Source organism: Bos grunniens, chromosome 8 (genome assembly GCF_055505025.1).
Source record: "Bos grunniens cultivar Pamir isolate PY7600 chromosome 8, Bosgru_T2T1.0, whole genome shotgun sequence".
NCBI classification, from domain to species: Eukaryota; Metazoa; Chordata; class Mammalia; order Artiodactyla; family Bovidae; genus Bos; species Bos grunniens.
In genome coordinates, this window is record NC_141172.1 from 12,762,140 (window position 1) to 12,782,550 (window position 20,411).

Consider the following 20,411-nt stretch of genomic DNA (forward strand, 5'->3'; position numbering starts at 1 on the left):
AGTTCTAACTGTTGCTTCCTGACCTGCATACAAATGTCTCAAGAGGCAGATCAGGGGGTCTGGTATTCCCGTCTCTTTCAGAATTTTCCACAGTTTATTGTGATCCACACAGTCAAAGGCTTTGGCATAGTCAATAAAGCAGAAATAGATGGACGTGAGTCTCAGTGAACTCCGGGAGTTGGTGATGGATAGGGAGGCCTGGTGTGCTGCGATTCATGGGGTCGCAAAGAGTCAGACACGACTGAGTGACTGATCTGATCTGATCTGAAGAAGCTTTTTCATTGTTATTTTGCTACTTTTGTCTTTCAATTTTCATACTAGATTTATAAGCAAAGAATCATCACAACATTAGACTATTCTGCATTTTAAAGTACACTTGACCTTTGAATAATGTGGGAGTTAGGGACCTCACTCTCCTTGCAGTTTAAGATCTGTATGTAACTTTATAGTCAGACCTCTGTCTCTCCAGTTTGGAGATCAAACCCATGTTGCTCAAGAGTCAAGGTATATTAATATTTTCCAGTGATATTTGTATTATATTTTCCTGTTAGCACCCTTTATTTTCAGCTAAAGAAGTCCATTTAGCATTTTTTTCCTGTGACTATTCTAGTGCTCTTGCCTGGAAAATCCCATGGATGGAGGAGCCTTGTAGGCTGCAGTCCATGGGGTCGCTGGGAGTCAGACACGACTGAGCGACTTCACTTTCACTTTTCACTTTCATGCATTGGAGAAGGAAATGGCAACCCATTCCAGTGTTCTTACCTGGAGAGTCCCAGGGACGGGGGAGCCTGGTGGGCTGCCATCTATGGGGTTGCACAGAGTCAGACACGACTGAAGGGACTCAGCAGCAGCAGCAGCAGCAGTGATGTTGAAATCCTTTAGCTTTAGACTGTCTGCAAAACTCTTCTTTCTCCTTCAATCCTGAAAGACAGCTTTGCTAGGCAGAGTACTCTTAGTTGGCAAGGTTTGGAGGTTTCTTTTTTTCAAAACTTTGAATATATTGTGTCATTCCCTTCTGGGCTCCAATATTTCTGGTGAAAAAACTGCTGATAGTCTTCTGGGGTTTACATGTATGTAACAATTAGTTTTTTGTCTTTCTGCTTTTAAGATCCTCTCCTTGTCTTTTTTAAAAAAAATATATTCTGTTTTTTTTTTTTTTTTTTAAATTTTTATTTTTGGCTGTGCCACATGGTATACAAGATCTTAGTTCCCTGACAGTGGATCTGGATTGAACCCATGCCCTCTGCAGTGGAAAGACAGAGTCTTAACCACTGGGAAGTCCCCTTCTCTTTGTCTTTACTTTCAACACTCTAATTAGAATGCATTTTTTGGTGTGGGTCTCATTAGTTTCATCTTCCTTGGAATCTAGGGGTTTCCTAGATCCAGAAATCTGTTCCTTTCTCCAAGTTAAGAAAGTTTTCTGACATTATTTCTTCCAGTAAACTTTCTACTTCTTTCTCCCTCTCTTTTATTCTTTTCTCTTTTTGATCATCCAAATCAAATTAATTCCACTCTCCTTTCGTGGAGATTCTGAGCCTTTTACTTCATCGAATCTTCTGTTGAATCCTTTCACTGAATTTTTGTTATTGTATTGTTTAGCTCTGTGATTTTCACTTGGTACATAAATACTCTTCATTCAGGGGAAGACTGGTAAATAGATGTTTCAAACTCCTCTGCACTTTGCCAGTTAAGAACTATTTCTTTGTTTACTACCATCTATTAAACCCATGAATACAGCCTTTCTGGCAACAGAGGCAGGCTTTCAAGGGATGCATCCTTGGTGCCAGTTGTGTGTACAGACACCTTTCTTGGGGATACCAGTGACCTGAGATGGGGAAGAGGGAGAGCACAAAGATAGTGCTGGCTAGCCTGGATTTTGGAGAGAATGCAGTTGGACCCTAGATGCGTATTCATTTAGAAACCTAACTGTCAGGCTACTGCTTTTAAGATAAGCAAATAAGCCTCTTTCATGGGACTTCTGGGCAAGTTTATGTCTGTAGCCTCTGCACTGGGCCCTGGTGTTAGGGGTTGGAAGCAGGCATGAGGAATAGCCACAGAGTAAGCCACAAGCCGAGTAAGAACTTAGTTTGCTATATCCATGTAGGTCTCAGCCTTCAGAGCTAGTTGTGTGTGGGGTGGGGGGAGGGGGGCAGGGGGGCGAGGGGGGCATCTCCCAGGTGGAGGTTATAAAAGTCAGGACGCCAGATGTGGTGTCCAAACCTTCTGCTCCAGGGAGAAGCTGGAATGGTGAGTTCCCTCCTAGGCATGTGTTATCATGTAGAGGATGAAGTTTATGACACGATTGTTTTTCACTCTTTACTACACTTTTCCATATAGGTTTTTTGTCATTGTCCCACTATGTAGGAATCTCTAGGCTACTTTTTTTTTTTTTTTTTTTTTCAGAGAGAACTGTTCCGTATGTACCTGTAGGTTCTGTATGTCCCTGGGAGAAGCAGCACTCCGGAGTCTCCTTTCTCACGATCTTGTTTCTTTTTATTTCTTTCAGCAATTTTTTGAAGTAAAAGTGGACAGTGGGAGTTCAAAGAATTCATATGTAAGGGGACAGTGGTAGTTTAATTAGTCTGTATAAAAAATCAATCTCAATATTGGTAGGCTCTAACCTTTGTAACCCTATAGGTTTTATGCTTACTCTCATTTCCTCCTCCTATGTCATCATTATGTGACTGTATGAAAAATACTAAAAGTGTAAAGTTATAAACTTTAACACCTTAGTTTTTATTTCTAAGATGAAAAGTTCAGGCCATCCAACTTTTCTTCCCAGCTATAATTCTGTCTGATTCTGTAGTGAGGTGTTAAAAGAAATAATGAAAATTGTACCAACTAAATGAATTGTAAGTCTAGGGAACCTCAAGAAACCTTTGAGACTGGACTTATTAACATTGTAAAAACTCAGCTTGGAAGCTTCATCCAGAAAATACTACTGCTGTGCTGGGTGCTGATTCCATAACTGGTGATGACATTGATGAGTGTCATTTTATAAAAGTTTGAATGTCGAATATACATTTTTTTCCTTTTTTAGTCCTATATTAAGGTAAAATAATAAAAAATAATCAAAGTATGATTTTTTTTCCTAAAAACAGTGTTATTGAAACCAAATTATGATTTACTCAGCCTCTGTGGAAGTGTTTATTGCTCAGTCCTGTCCAAATCTTTGTGACCCAATGGACTGTAATCCACCAGGCTCTTCCATCCACGGAATTCTCCAGGCAAGACTACTGGAGTGCGTAATCATTTCCTTTTCCAGGGTATCTTCCCTACCCAGGAAACGAACCTGGGTTTCCCATATTGCAAGCAGATTCTTTACCGTCTGAGCCACCAGGGAAGCCACATAAAATTAACTTAAAATGTGTTGTTGAAAACAAATCCTTTTTAAAATATAGTCTTTCTCCTGAGGAAGATTTGAAATAATTTCCTTAAAATGTCATATCTCCTCTTTTTTGTTATTTCTGATGTTATTTTCTTCATACTATTCTTCTCCTAGGCACATTTGACAGTTCACATTTTTTCACTAGTTTCTTTCCTATTTTTTCATGTGTTTAGAAATTAAATTCCTATTAAGGACTGATTCAATTGTATACTTCTTTACCTTTATATTTTTGTGTTCTTTCTCACTGCTCATTTTATTTGATGTTTTTAGGATGACATTTTCATATTCATGATAAATCCTCGATCTATTTTTCTACCCCATGGCATTCTATTTTATATGGTAGTTTTGCTTATTCTGAAGTAATTTCCAACACATTGTCCTGACAACTATATATTTAAACTTGTCCAGAATCATTTGTTTTTTGCCCTTTTCTATTCTTTTTGACTATTCCCTAATTTTTCTCTTAACTGCTGTATCCTGAAGGTATCTTTATTTAGTTTTCTCTTTTACATTTAGACAATACCCATTTAAGATTTGGTAACATTCTAAGGTTTATAGCAATAGTACTTTCAAATCTGGTACTGTTAAGTGTCAGCTTCCAGCAGACTCTATTTTTGGAAACTAAGCAATAGTGAATAGGGTCAGGTGCTGGTCAATTATTGTGACTAAGGTCGTTAAATTTTCATAATCAGAGGAGAGTATTTTAAAGGCACACTCAATTGATGTTCTTGAGTTTCTGATTCCATTCTTTAAGTTGCAGGTAACCCCTCATTATTTATATTCTTCAGCATGGAAATAGCCACTGAAAGAAAAAGAAAGTGTTAAATATGCAGCAGTTCACTGGTGGAAGAACATTTGGCAGGTTTCATCTTCACACAGACTCCAGGCAATATGAATGGCCATATGGATCCAGTTAGGAGGGAGTCCGAAGTCAGAGTTCTTACACATCAGACAGAAAGATTACTGAGATTAATCAGTGCTGTGAGTGATAGCTGCCTTGAACCTAGGAAATGAGACTGGTACTAAGTGCTGTCTTTAGCATCCTTGATCCAAGAAGAAATCAATTGAGGTCCTTGTTAAGGGACATTGTGAATGATGATGAGACAATTTCAATTGTCAATGATGTATGAAATTATTTGGAAAAAGAGAGTTTAAAGGCAGGGAGTAAAGAGCTAATAATGAGATTGCTGTAGTCCAGACTGGAGGGGAAAAAGCATATATTAAAATTTTCAGTGGAGATGAAGAGGGAATGATGGTTCAGAGAACTTATTCACCATTAGAATGGGTTGGGTTGATTATAGATTAAATGTGGAGGATGGTGGAGAAACAGGAGTTAGGGCAGACACTTTGATTTATTGCTAAAATGACCATGTAAATTAATATTTCAATTGAAATATATAAGAACAAAGGACCTTTAAAGATCTATACTTTTTTAAAATATTTTTGAATAATGTACTGTTTTGAATATTCCTACCCTCCATTTTGGTTCCTGTTCAGTATGTTTTGTTGTTTTTTTAACTTATCTTTAACTATACTATGATACACATTCTCTTCATGAAAATAAATAAGACAATAGAAAAGAATAAAATAAAGGCTAAGTCCCTTTAATAGTCATTCTTAAATCCAGTCCTTGTCTCTCTTCCCAAAAGATAATTATAGTTATTAATTGCTCATTTTTCATGTATTCTCACATATTAGGGTTTCTAAACCCCCACTGTTGGTATTTATTGCTGGAGACTGTACTGTGCATTGTAGAATATTTAGCAGCATTCTTTGCCTCTGTCAAAGAATTATTTGCCCTAAATGTCAGCACTAAACCCCAGATGACAGTCAAAACTAAGGTGTGGTCAAATGTCCCCAAAGGGGCAGAATCACCCCTAATCAAGAAGAAATGACATATACACATGTAAATCCATAGAAAGTGTGTATTAATGGAATTTCAGTTAAACACAGACTGAAGATGGAAGATATTTTATAGAAGCTCACTCAACTCCATTCTGATTCCCTTGCAATGTTCCTTACTGCACTTTAGTGGACGGAACACCAAAAGCTATTTTTCCAAGTCTCGTTACAGTTCAGATTCTGTACTTTATCTACATTAAACCAAACCAAAGCACTAGCATTTAATATTGAAAGCAAAGAAAATATGAAGCAGATTTATGACTTCTCTGGGAAGCATCACTATAATGATGTTTGTTTTGTGTGTGTGAGCGGCATCAGAAATTCAAAGTCAAGAACTTAGCTTCACGGCTATAGAGGGATGTAGAGCAAACATCTTGTCAGCCCAGTTCATGGCAGACATGGTGAATCTTTGAAACTTCATGGGCCTCACTTGTCTCATTTATAAAAAGGAAGAGCTTGTACTTGATCTCTGAAGATCCTTCTAGCACTAATATTTAAAAATTTTCCTCTTTTTGATATTTTATATACACAATAATATATTTTACTGGGTCACATAAATAATAATTTTGCACAATACTTCCAAATTCTTCTATTTCCAAAAGACATTAATTAAACACACATGAAGTCACAGAGGCAAAGTTGGTTCTGTGCCTTTTATTCTTCAACTTGTTAAAAAAATCAAGCCTTGAACTAGATGAACAATAATGCCCCCGTTGACCAGAGGGGACCGCTTGCAGTGACTTGGCATCTTCTGGCTCATCTTTCCCTTAGACTAAATTAAGGTGCCAAGCCTAAAACAATTTTCTTGTGCAAGATTTAGCATGGAAGGAATTATTGAAACCACAGGGTGGAAATTAATGATTAGCTTGAGATGTTATTAGCATACCAGCAGGAAGAAAAGACTAAATGAGCTATGATCTGAAGTAAAATACGTCATCCTGGAAATTGCAAGTGATATGATAGAGAAACAATGCCGGGTAATAGGGGAGGAGAAGAAATGAGCTATTAGACTGAGAGGCAAGGAGACAAGCGTTTAAATTAAAAGGACAGGACAATGAGAGAGTGTGAGTTAATGTGTAAGCAGCCAGACTGAAAAACACTGTGGTTAGTCACTGCAGACACGAAACAATCCGTCAGCTGGGCTAGATTGCAGCATGAAGGGGACTAGTCAAAGAAAGGGATGCAAAGTCCTTTTCTACTTGGCTAAAGCAAGCAGACACAAAATTCATCCCCAGCACCTCTTCCCTTAAGCAACATCATTAAGGGCTGCAATAAGCAAAAGGCTCACTCACCAAAAAATTACTGAGGAAAAAAATAAGGGAATAAAATAGGAAAAGACTAATGAGTAAACATTTGAGATAAAATACAAAAAAGAAAAAGAAAAAAGAAAGAGGCCTCTCCCTACTTTTTTGGCAAAGGTAAATATCAAAGTATATTTGTAATTATATTTAAGGGGAGAGAGAGAGAGAACCAAATTGAATCCACGTTGCAATGAGCCATCTTTTATAAATATAGCTAGACTTGTAAGTTCTGACTGATCATTTAAGAACTAATTTCTTTGTTTTGGAAGCTAAGGTGTGCCTTTTGCTGTATAACACTGTTACTTTACATTGGTGTTCAAGCTTTACTCTAAAATGTCGTTGCACCCTATGTGTCTGGCTCTAGGAAATTTGAGTGGGGCAGAGACAGAAATATTATGAATCTGTAGCTGCACTGTAAGCCGACCAAGAATGATAAGTATAAGGATTTTGTAATATTTTGTGTGATTGAGAATAATTAAAGAGACTATGTGTGATGCTAGATTACCCACTTTGATCATCAGGAAAAAAAATTTTCCCCACTGCTAGCTTCCCTGGTGGCTCAAACAGTAAAGAATCAGCCTGTAATGCAGGAGACCTTAGTTCGATCCCTGGTTGGGAAGATGCCCTGGAGAAGGGCATGGCAATCCACTCCAGTATTCCTGCCTGAAGAATTCCATGGACAGAGGAGCCTGGTGGGCTACCATTCATGGGGTCGCAAAGAGTCAGACATCACTGAGTATTTAAGCACAGTACAGCAGCAAAGCCACAAAGCTAAAGGAATTCACAAGGAATAAACATTTATGAGCCCATAAAATTCCAGGTTCAAAGTTGAATTACTGATTCCAGCAAACTCTGTTGAATAAACACCAACCCTAAATCCCCAAAATCAGACTTGTAATCTCAATATCCTTGTTTCTAGTTATTTTTTAATTAAAATTTATTTTTATATGTGTTTCAAAATTAATAATAACAAATTTTATCTATAGTTTTTCACTGCAAGCAAAAAGGAGTTAAAGCTTTAATAAAATTATCATATATTAGGATTTTTTAAAGCAAGCTGTCATCTTATCAAGAGTATTTCTAAACCATTTTTTGCATTAGCAATTTCTTCTTTAAGTTTCATTTTCAGGAACTAGCACTATATAGGTAAGCAGGATATGGTCTCTTTCCTCATGTAATAACATTCTAATGAGACAGTCTATGTTTTACAGTGAATTAGTTCAGTGAGAAAAATTCTGTACTGTCAATGCATGTTGGAAACACCAAGGAGGCTAAAGTGGAAATATCAGCTTTCTTGGCTGATAAAACAGTTCATCACAGAGAAGATGCTTGAGCTGGAATCTGAAGAAATGAGGAAGGTTTTCCAGTTTGTCAAAGTGGAGGTCACGGGGGCTGACATCTACATGTTCTTGTTAGTATAAAAAATTGGGGAGGGGAATTGTAAATGTATGTTTATGGCTGAAGCTTAAGGAGTGAAGGGAGGACAAGGTGGTAGGTTGAGGTTTAATCAATATTTTTACAGTTAAACAACATAAAGATAAAATACAATTGTCTGCCTTACTGAAATTCACCATCAGATTAACTCTATGAGTTGGGGCTTTGTTTTACCATACAAGCATGTGACTTGCTCGGTCTGCCTGATTTGATTGATCTTGGTGATCAATAATAATACACACTGCTGTCAAGCAAGTCAAATTTGTCATCACAGACTAGTTTCAACTATTGATTTGCTTTTTACCAATTTATCTAGCTCCACAGAATGTTTCAGAAAGGGCAACAAAAGTAGATCCTATTTCTTAGAAATGATATTATTTTACAACTGGATAAAACATAGTACTTTTCTCCTTCCTGTGTTTAGAATTAACAAATTTCTCAGCCCTTCAAATGCCTTCTTTATTAATTGGTGAAAATGATTACTCAGACAGATGGCTTATTTAAGGAAAGTAGTTACTTTTATAACCCTTGGGAAACAGCCATCTGCTCTGATTGGGGGTGGGAGGCACCCAGATATTGTTATTTCCCTATAACCTGTGGAGTCTTTGTAACCCATTACTTCAGCTATTATATAGCACTACCTGTGGAATAATAGCAATTTACACAATCCTTTTAATTAACACATGAAAAATATATAGATAGAGTCAAAGCCAAATATATTGGAATGAGACCAGAGTTCTTTATCACATCTCTCCTGTTCCTTCCTCATCTTCACATTTTGATTCAATGTTTAAATCCTTTATAATAAAAACTAGAGTGAACAAGAAAAAGGCCCAGTTAAAGCAGGCAAAGACTTGAAAGGACAGACATTTCTCCAAAGAAGATCAACAAATGGTCAATAACCACATGAAAAGATACTCAACATCACTAATAACTAGGAAAATGCAAACCAAAACCACAATGAGAGACTACCTCACACCCATAAGAATAGCTAGTATTAAAACAAACAGAAAATAGCATGCTGCATATTGGCAAAATTATATACCCAAAAGCAATAAAAATAGGGATTCATATTTGTACACACATGTTCATAGCAGCATTATTCACGGTAACTAAAAGGTAGAAGCAGCTCAAGTGTCCAAATATGGATGGATGGACAAACAAAATGGTATACATTCAATGAAAAATTATTCAGCCTTAAAAAGGATGTTATGACACGTGCTACAAAGTGGATGAACTTTGAAAACATGATGCTAAGTGATGAATCTAATCACAAAAGAAAAATTGCTGCATTATTCTAGGCACTTAGAGTAGTCACAGTGATGGAAGCTATCAATGTGGTTGCTAAGGTCTGGGACAGAGGTAATGGGGAGTTACTGTTAAATGGATTTAGAGTTTCACCTTGGGAAGATGAATAGTCCTGGAGGTGGATAATGGTGACATTTGCACAACAATATGAAAGTATTTAGTGTTACTGAACAGTACACTTAAAATATTGTAAATGGTAAATGTAATATCTTATATATTTCAACAGGATACTAATAACACAGTTGAAATTAGTTTTGTTATTTCTATTTAAAAACTAACAGCATGTGTTCTAACTTGGAGGGGTGCTTCACTTTTCCCTCCCAGTTTGAGGAAATTCATAAGAAAGCCAGAGCATCTGCTTTATTTTCTTAACCTTTTCTCTCTTCCCTCTCTAGTAAATTGATAAACAAATAATGTTCTCCAATACACTCAAAATATCTAATTTTAATTGTGTTGTTTAGTCACTAGGTTGTGACCGACTCTTGTGACACTATGGACTATAGCCCACGAGACTCCTCAGTCCATGTGATTTCCCAGGCAAGAATACTGAAGTGGGTTGCCATCTCCTTCTCCAGAGGATCTTTCCCACTCAGGAATTGAACCCCTGCCTCCTGCATTAGTCGGAGACGACTAAGCGACTTCACTTTCACGTTTCACTTTCATGCATTGGAGAAGGAAATGGCAACCCACTCCAGTGTTCTTGCCTGGAGGATCCCAGGGACGGGGGAGGCTGGTGGGCTGCCGTCTATGGGGTCGCACAGAGTCGGACACGACTGAAGCGACTTAGCAGCATCAGCAGCAGCTCCTGCATTGGCGGGCAAATTCTTTACCATTGAGCCACCAGGGGCGCTGTAGACCAAATTTTCTGTACTGGATCAAGAATGGCAACATATTTATTAAGAGCTGAACAAGGAAACAAGACATGAGAGCTGGCTACAAAAGAAAGACCCTACTGGGATCACCATGAATCTGAGATCACAGAAGTAAGCAACAAAAAACATAAAACCGGAGTTCAGAGTATAGTGGGAGGTCTATGTGAATACTCACAAGCCAGAAATATGCAGAACCTAAAGATCAAGATTTTTTGATCTTTGCCAACAAAGATCCGTCTAGTCAAGGCTATGGTTTTTCCTGTGGTCATGTATGGATGTGAGAGTTGGACTGTGAAGAAAGCTGAGCACCGAAGAATTGATGCTTTTGAACTGCGGTGTTGGAGAAGACTCTTGAGAGTCCCTTGGACTGCAAGGAGATCCAACCAGTCCATTCTGAAGGAAATCAGTCCTGGGTGTTCTTTGGAAGGAATGATGCTAAAGCTGAAACTCCAGTAATTTGGCCACCTCATGCAAAGAGTTGATTCATTGGAAAAGACTCTGATGCTGGGAGGGATTGGGGGCAGGAGGAGAAGGGGACGACAGAGGATGAGACAGCTGGATGGCATCACTGACTCGATGGACGTGAGTTTGAGTGAACTCCGGGAGTTGGTGATGGACAGGGAGGCCTGGCGTGCTGCGATTCACGGGGTTGCAAAGAGTTGGACATGACTGAGCGACTGAACTGAACTGAACTGAACTTAAAGATCAAGAAAATGGACAAGCTAAGCAGTAACTGGTCAAAACCCAAAGAACTAATGGAACATTTGTACTGTGTTAACCCTGGGAAATGAGGGATGCTGTGATGAACTTTCACACATGAAGGACCTCATCTACTCGGTATTCTTAGCTCCTCCACTAGTCGCAACCTATACTAAAGAAGGCTGACAGAATGAGTAAGAATAACTGGTAAAGTTACTCTTTCCCTTCAGCACCATGCCAATATGAATAATTAATAATGAGAACTAACAATTTGCATAGCATTTGTCATGCCTCTTGTATCTAAACAGTGGTAGTTATACAGTTTCTCCACCAACGTTGAAGTTCTATCCTTGAAGCAAAAATCATGCCAATCCACCTTGTTTTGTCTACCAGTGATGAATCAGTACTTCTGATAATATCAGGAAAATTCAGTGATTTAAGATTCATGTGTTCAAATATTTATAAAGTAGGAGGTAAAAGTAAGCATTTATGAAAAAGGTCAATTTTAACTTATTTACAAAAGCTATAAATATTAATGAGGACTTCCCTGGTGGTTCAGTGGTAAAGAATCTATGTGCCAGTGCTGGAGAGGCAGGTTGGATCCCTGATCCAGGAAGATCACCTAAGGTACAAATGGCAACCGACTCCAGTATCCTTGCCTCTGTCCTGTGAACAGAGGAGTTTGATGCGCTACAGTCCATAAGGTCACAAAGAGTTGGACATGACTTAGTGACTAAACAACAACAAATATTAATGCATGTTTCTTTATAAAAGGAATAATCCAAGTTAAAAAACATTTTTAAATGTAACATGCATGGTTTGCAATATTAAAAAAAATCAGAATCAAATTCTTCTCTTTTGTAAGGAGATATTTAAATATATTGTAGAAACATGAAAAAAAAATCATAAATAATGTGGGGGAAATGCAAAATAAAAATGACACACTAAAATCACAATCATGTTAAAACATGTAACCATAAAACTTAAAGTGATTGCACATACCTTTTGTAAATGAAAACGTATGTGATTTTTCTCTTCTTTTAAACTTTATGTAATGATTAGTTTAATAAGAAATGCATGGCTTTAAATAGACATGGGGTTAATATTTCTTGTACAATATTTACATTACATTAGTAACCTATGAAACCTGCAAGAAAAGTACTGTTATCTAAAATAAAAATGGAGGAGGAGAGCCATAGTGTTAGTGCTGGTGATGGTAGTAACTTATGGTCAAACTGGTATGACACTTATCAAGTAGAAGATTCAGGATTTGAAAGTGATTGGTCTGCTTCTGAAATTTACCATCTTTTTCTGTGTGCTGCTTTCTTGAAGCTCTACTTCATGCTGCCTCTGTCCCTTGGAGCTCCACGGAATTTTTCCGGGACCCCACCTTCCATTTGTGATGAAGAATGGTAAGTAGACATACCCTTGCAAGGAAAAGCCTTCAAAACTTCTGGGTTTCTCTCACCCTCTCTCCCTATAGGTCTAATTTCCTTCCTCACATAAATATTTGTATATCCTGATAGAACTAAACAGCAGCCCCCTAACTCTAGTCATCTTCTATTTGTGAAATTTTAAAAGTTAGATGGAGAAAGTGTATTCCCTCAAAAATCTGTAAACTTATGATAAAATGAGTTTCTTTTGACTTTTGATGTTGAAATGTCAACCTTATATAAGCTATGAACGGGTTCCTGTACATCTCTCATCAGCTTCTGCTAAAGTTAACATTTGATATATCATAGTAAAATGATCAATACCAAGAAATAAGCATTGTTACAATACTATTAATTAACTATAGATTGCATTCAAATTTTACCAGTTTTCCCACTAATGTCCTCTTTCTGTTTCAGGATCCAATACAGGATCCTGCGTTGCATTTTTTCCTATTAGTCTCTATATGCAGCAGTTCCTTACTCTTTCCTTGTTGTTTTATGGTCTTGACACTTCTGAATAGTATTACTGTTTAATTATTTTGTAGAATGTCCTTCAATTTGCATTTGTCTGATGTTTCTTCATGACTAGACTAGTATGACAGGCATAACAACCACAGAAATGACAATGTGTCCTCAGTTCTCAATGAAAAGTGAAAGTGTTATTTGCTAGTCATGTCTGATTCTTTGCAACCCCATGGACTATAGCCCACCAGGCTCCTCTGTGCATGGAATTCTCCAGGCACAGGATATCAAAAATAATGTCGATATGCCCTTTTACTGGTGATGCTAACTTTGCTAAGTCGCTTCAGTCATGTCCGAATCTGTGTGACCCCATAGATGGCAGCCCACCAGACTCCCCCATCCCTGGGATTCTCCAGGCAAGAGCACTGGAGTGGGTTGCCATTTCCTTCTAACTTTATCCCTTGGTTAAATAGTGTTTGTGGGTTACCATCTTTCCATTTGTAGTTAATAATTGTCTTGGAATAGATGCTTTGAAATTATGATAATATCTTGTTTCTTCTCAAATATTCACCTACTACCTTTGGTGGGTCTGGTCTACAGCTATTATGTCTGGGGTGTTTGCTGAGTGCTGATATTCTGCTGCTGCTACTGCTAAGTCCCTTCAGTCGTGTCCGACTCTGTGCGACCCCATAGATGGCAGCCCTCCAGGCTCCGCCATCCCTGGGATTCTCTAGGCAAGAACACTGGACTGGGTTGCCATTTTCTTCTCCAATGCATGAAAATGAAAGGTGAAAGTGAAGTCGCTCAGTCGTGTCTGACTCTTAGCGACCCCATGGACTGCAGCCCACCAGGCTCCTCCATCCATGGGATTTTCCAGGCAAGAGTACTGCAGTAGGGTGCCATCGCCTTCTCTGGCTGATATTCTACTGAAATGTAATTTGAATCTTTTGTAAATAGGGCACATACATTTCACAAGACACAAGTTTGTTTGTTTGTTTGTTTGTTTGTTTGTTTTTTCCTTCCTCAGATCCTCAGTACTTATAGGAAATGTTATATTGTTCTCTCCTTTAATCAGCATTGAATTCCTTGAAAAATGCTACTTACCTTCAGTCATTAATAGTGTCTGACTTTTCTCAGCCACCTAATTTATGTTGCAACTAGAGAAGAATGAGTAAAAAATAAGACTGTACTGCACAATAAGAGGATATGAATCTGTTTCCTGCACAAATCCTGATGGGGAAACATTGGCAGTATTCCTTTCAATATGATAAATATCAGCAACCAAAAAAGCCTCATTGATTTTATTAGATACCCTCCAGTCTGTGCCTTTAATGACACTAATCTGATTATGTATAAGTAAAAAAAAATCTCTTCAGGTTCTCCTTGTTTTATTATTATCTAGCCTTTCTTATCCCACGTTGTTTTGTGAGGGAATCAGAATAATAGACTGGGATATCATATTCCCATAACACTGAATAAAAATTTCCCTCAAGGAAAAAATGTGGAAAGTTAAGTGACTCAAGATCTCCCATTCTCCCACTCCATTAAGACAAGGGATTAGGAGAAGTGCCTTGTGGGGTAGGCGTGGAGATGCCTCTACATCTGTGTATATTTCAGAACAAGTCTTTCTTTCATTTTAGTTTCCTGAAAATAAAGACAGGCAACTAAGTACTCTCTAAAACCTCACATTTCATGGAACTTTGAAAACAACCTCAAACAGATACAGGTAAGGTATAAATGAGATAGTTAAGCAAACAGCATTGGCTTTCCAGAATATATTTGTATGCATTTTATTTATGAATAACACTACTTGTTATTCCAGTTGCCTCCTTGCTGCAAATTAACTCTGACTAGTAGGAAGTAAGTTAAAGAAATTAATCCTTGTAATGTGTATATGAGTAGGTTTATTTCTATCATTTGCATATTACTTCAAATAGGCACTATTTTATAAATTATATCAAGACATAAAAAAAACATGATCATTATTTTCACCAACATATATAGAGTATTCATAGTGAATGCTTTTTCAATTTATATTTGCTTTTTAATTTATCCATACCAGGACAATCTCAGGTAAAATGGCATAGTAAGTAAATTTAGTCTTTATTTTCCCTTATTTTCCTTCTTCAATACATTCCACATACAAAATTGTGAATCAGTTGAAGACATGCTCTTTGTCTTAGCGAAATCTGTGTTTTCCCTACTTGTATAGAACTGTCACATTACAGATATTCAGAATATGTTTTGGTGAAATCAGTGGAATTGATTAAAATGAAATGGAATTCAAAGATTTTCTCTGGTTAGGGATGAGAGATCAGGATATGGAGACAGAATCTGAGGTCAAAACACAGCTTAATCACTCAGAAACTGTGACACATAGACGTTTATCTGACCGTCAGTCTCTTGACTAAAAGCTGTTGTTGTTTTAATTTTCCCAGAGTTTTGTGGGAATTAAATTATGACATCCTGAATTTCCACTATTGTGACAGAATATGTCTCCATAATAAAAAGAGGTGCCACTAGTGAGCCAGAAAATTAAAGAATTTCTGAAATATAGCAGGCAAATGAGATTAGATGAAAAGCAAAGCAAAAGCAGCATAGCTCAATATCACAACAGAAGCTGGAGCAAATGTCAGCAAAACGAAAAGACATTTTCGGATATACCAAGTTCTAGATAAAATATATTCTACTCTTAAAAGCTGTATCTACCTTACTGTCCCATGAACATTTTCTTTCTAAAGCAAGTCTAAGTTCTATACAAAGGATGGGCCCATATGCAGGTATTAAGATCTGAAGAAAAAGCGGGCAGAGCTGGACTTTCTAAATGTCAAAAAAAGAAAAAAAGAGGTCTTTACATAAAAGAAATTTACCTTCTTGCTTTGGAACCTAATGGTCTCCTAGTTTGTCTGATACATGCTAGAGCAAAATCCATTTTTTGGCATTTATTATTCCCTGGTGGCTCTGACAGTAAAGAATCTGCCTATAATATAGGAGACACAGGTTCGATCCCTGGGTCAGAAAGATCCCCTGGAGAAGGGAATGGCAACCCACTGCGGTATTCTAGCCTGGGAAATTCCATTAACAGAGGAGCCTGATGGGCAAAGAATCAGACATGACTGAGCAACTAAGACTTTAACACTTACACTTTATAAACTTAACACACATTTTAATAGAATCTGCTATTTATGCTTATCCAGGGGAGAGAACTATTAGGAAAAGAGACCTGCATACCTGCTGGGAAAACACATAGCAGGTGTCTAATGATCAGCCTGATTTTCCACTCAAATATGGGATACACAGTCCTGATTACCTGGAAATTTGGAGGGGAAAAAACACCCAGAAAAACCCACCTATTTTTAAAAAAGAGTAAGATGAGCAAAGAGAAAACCCAACTCAAGGGACATAAAATAATAATTAAAAAAATTAAATTAAAATTTAAAAACTCTAGTCTGTGTACTCAGAAAAGTGAAAGTGAAGTCGCTCAGTTGTGTCTGACTCTTTGCGACCCCATGGACCTACCAGGCTCTGCGGTCCATGGGATTTTCCGGGCAAGAATACACTCAGAAAGATGTGAATAATCATTGTCTCTATGAAAGAAGGAGTGAAAAATCACAACAAAAAATGTTCTTGAAATCTCAATAAAACTATAAAATAATACTCAAATAGAATGGGTAGATATCAATAGAATGAATGCAGCTATCACACATTTTGCCGGGGAAAAAAAAAATCTTAGAATCTAAGACAAGAAGAAAACAATGGAAAATATGAAAACTTTGAGACATGAAGGATTAATACACTTTATAGGGGGTCTGGAAGCAGTGACAGAAGAGTATTTTTCTTGGCTGAAACAGCAATTTTGTATTTTCAAAATGAAACAATATCCTTTGTCATAGATAGAAGAAATGATAAATAATATGCAACTATATATATTTTTCCATTTATGATGATACTGTTTTCAGGAGGATGAAATTTTGTTTCCTGTTGTTGAGTTGCTCCCTCATGTCCAACTCTTTGTGATCCCATAGACTGCAGCATGCCAGGCTTCCCTGTCCTTCACCATCTCATGGAGCTTGCTCAAACTCATGTGCATCAAATTGGTGATGCCATCCAAACATCTCATCCTCTGTCGGCCCCTTCTCCTCCTGCCTTCAATCTTTCCCAGTCTTTTCTAATCTTTCCCAGTCTTCCCCAGGGTCTTTTCTAATGAATCGGCTCTTTGCATCAGGTGGCCAAAGTATCAGAGCTTCAGTTTCAGCCCTTCCAATCAATATTCAGGACTGATTTCCTTTAAGATTGACTGGTTCGTTCTCCTTGCAGTCCAAGGGACTCAAGAGTCTTCTCCAACACCACAGTTTAAAAGCATCAGTTCTTCAACACTGAGACTCCTTTGTGGTCTAACTCACATTCATACATGACTACTGGAAAAATCATAGCTTGGAATAGATGGACCTTTGTTGACAAAGTAATGTCCCTGCTTTTTAATATGATAAGTTTGTCATAACTTTTCTTCCAAGGAGCAAGCATCTTTTAATTTCATGGTTGCAGTCACTATCTTCAGTGATTTTGGAGCCCAAGAAAATAAAGTCTATCACTGTTTCTTCTGTTACCCCATCTATTTGCTCATGATCTTTAAAAAAAAAAAAAACTGTCGTGTTTTAAGCCAGCTTTTTCCTTCTCCTCTTTCACTTTCATCAAGAGACTCTTTACTTTTTTTTTACTTTACTTTAGTTCCTCTTCACTTTCTGCAATAAGGGTGGTGTCATCTGCATATCTGAGGTCACTGATATTTCTCCCAGCAACTTGATTCCAACTTGTGCTTCATCCAGCCCAGCATTTCTCATGATGTACTCTGCATATAAGTTTAATGAGCAGAGTGACCATATATAGCCTTGACATACTCCTGTCCCAATTTGCAACCAGTCGGTTGTTCCATGTCCAGTTCTAACTGTTGCTTCTTGGCCTGCATACAGGTTTCTCAGGAGGCAGATGAGGTGGTCTGATATTCCCATCTCTTTAAGACTTTTCTGCAGTTTGTTGGGATTCATACAGTCAAAGGCTTTAGTGTAGTCAATGAAGCAGAAGTGGATGTTTTTGTGGAATTCTCTTGCTTTTTCTCTGATGCAATGGATGTTGGCAATTTGATCTGCCTTTTCTAAATCCAGCTTGAGCATCTGGAGGTTCTCAGTTCAAATACTAATGAAACCTTTGAGCATTACTTTGCTAGCATGTGAAATGAGTGCAATTATGATACTATTTTCAGGAGGATGAAATTGGTTATCTACAAGTGAATGCAAGCCATCGGCATAACTTCTAATCAATAACACATGAAGATAGGAAGTAATGTTAAATTTTCTTTAAGATTCTGAGAAAATTAATTTGTTCTAAAATTTTTCTAGCTAAAATAACAATCAAAAACTGTATTTTTATGTGTGTGTGCACATATAAGGGGCTTCCCAGGTTGCATTAGTGATAAAGAACCCACCAGCCAATGCAGGTTAGATGTAAAAGACGTGGTTTCGATCCCTAGATCAGGAAAATCCCATGGAGAAGAGCATGGCAATTCACTCCAGTATTCTTGCCTGAAGAATCCCATGGACAGAGGAGCCTGGCAGACTGCAACCCATAGGGTCACACTGCTAAGCTGCTAAGTCACTACAGTCGTGTCCGACTCTGTGCAACCCCAGGCTCCCCCGTCCCTGGGATTCTCCAGGCAGGAACATTGGAGTGGGTTGCCATTTCCGTCTCCAATGCATGAAAGTGAAAAGTGAAGTCTCTCAGTCATGTCTGACTCTTCATGACCCCATGGGCTGCAGCCTACCAGGCTCCTCCGTCCATGGGATTTTCCAGGCAAGAGTACTAGAGTGGGTTGCCATTGCATTCTCCACAGGGTCACACAGTTGGACACAATTAAAGTGACTTAGCACTTAAGCATGTGCACATGTATGTTTTCAGTGAAGTGAATCCATCCATACCCTTCATATTTTAAAAAATTACCAAAGATTATATGGTGAAAAACTGGGAAAAGGACTTGAAATATCATAGAAAATAATTATAGTTGAATATGAATTATAGTTGAGACATCAATAAATCATGAAATGGATTACAGAAAATTTCACTTTACCTTAAAGATTGGAAAATTTTGCTTCAAACGTGTATGTTTACTTTTATACAGATATAGACACACTGCTTTTAAAACAGTCTGCATTTCTGTTTACATGATAGGTTAAGACTATCTTATGCTCAGAGTATTTGTACGAAACATTTCCAGCAACATGGATTATGTATAAATTTAATAACTACTCCAAATTTACTTGTTATTTATATTCAGTTACTTCAGAACAATGAATTTCACAACAGTGAAACTCCACTGTCTATAAGCTTTCCTCCCAACCCACCCTCCAAACCCCAAAAGTGGCATTTTTCTTTCTGAGGAACATGTCTGTCAGCATTTTCACAATATCAGTTTCGATCAGATCAGATGAGATTAAAGAAGCAATTTCTTTTAAATTTAGTGAAAATAAAAAATATTCTATAAAAGAAAACCTATCATTACAGTCGGTGAAGTACCTATTATTATGATAAGGACGAGATAATCCCATTCATACTCCATATACAAAAAAAACTGTATTGAAAGTGAATATGAATTCTTTATCTGTACAAAGAAGCACCCCAGATTTCATGGCAATAATTTAGGTTGAAAGTGAGAAGGGAGATTTGCAACATATACCTAAGATTTGAATTTAGGATTAGTGACACATAAACATTAATTAACATTTTCATAAATCTGGATTTTTTTTCTATTCTGTTTTTTCTTTAGAGAAGATGTTTTGAAGGAGACACCATATTGACTCCTAAGATTTATTCATCATTACATTTTCAGTTGCCATACTTAAGCCTATAATCCCTCTCACTGGGGTCCCAAATACTAGTGTGTGTGTGTGTGTGTGTGTGTGTGTGCGTGCATGCACGTGCATGTGCATATGCCCACTAGGTTGTGTCCAAGTCTTTGCAACCCCATGCACTGTAACCCACCAGGCTCCTCTGTCCATGGAATTTTCCAGGCAAGAATACTGGAGCAAGTTGGCATTTCCTACTCCAGGAGATCTTTCCAACCCTGGGATTGAACCCATGCATCTTGCACCTCCTGCCTTGGCAGGCAGATTTTTCACCCCTGTTCCACCTGGGGATCCTGAAATACTACAGTGTGTGATAGTTTAAAATGTTGTATTATATTTCTATTGTTGCATAAAAATTATACAAAATTCATGGTTTAAAGCAATGCAGATTTGCTGTCTGATAGTTTTGTAGCTGAAAAGTCCTACACAGGTATCAGTAGACTAAAATCAATATGTGAGGAAGGTTGTGTTTCTTCCTGGAGGTTCTAGCAGAGATCCATTTTCATCTATTTCCCAGCTTCCAGTGAACACTTACATTCCCTGGCTCTGTGCCCACTTTCTCGGCCTTGCATCTCTCTGGCCATTCTTTTGAAGTCAAATCTCCCTCTGATTCTGATCTCAGACAGGAAGAGTTCTTTTAAAGACTGATATGATTAGATTGGGTCTCTCTAGATAATACAGGATAATCTCCCACCTCAAGATCCTTAACCTTAATC

The 20,411-nt window shown here is 37.6% G+C and overlaps 1 long non-coding RNA gene across 15 annotated transcripts in view; it reads left to right on the forward strand.

The window, feature by feature from the left end:
• LOC147366675 (uncharacterized) overlaps positions 1–20,411 on the forward strand; it is a 486,700-nt gene that overhangs the window by 396,606 nt on the left and 69,683 nt on the right. For 14 of the 15 annotated variants that reach the window (XR_015168931.1, XR_015168936.1, XR_015168932.1 and 11 more), the window contains one exon: positions 12,237–12,316. The exons of the other annotated variant lie outside the window; for it this stretch is intronic. This is a non-coding gene — a long non-coding RNA (uncharacterized LOC147366675). The remainder of the gene's footprint in view (positions 1–12,236; positions 12,317–20,411) is intronic. 15 annotated transcript variants of the gene reach the window in all.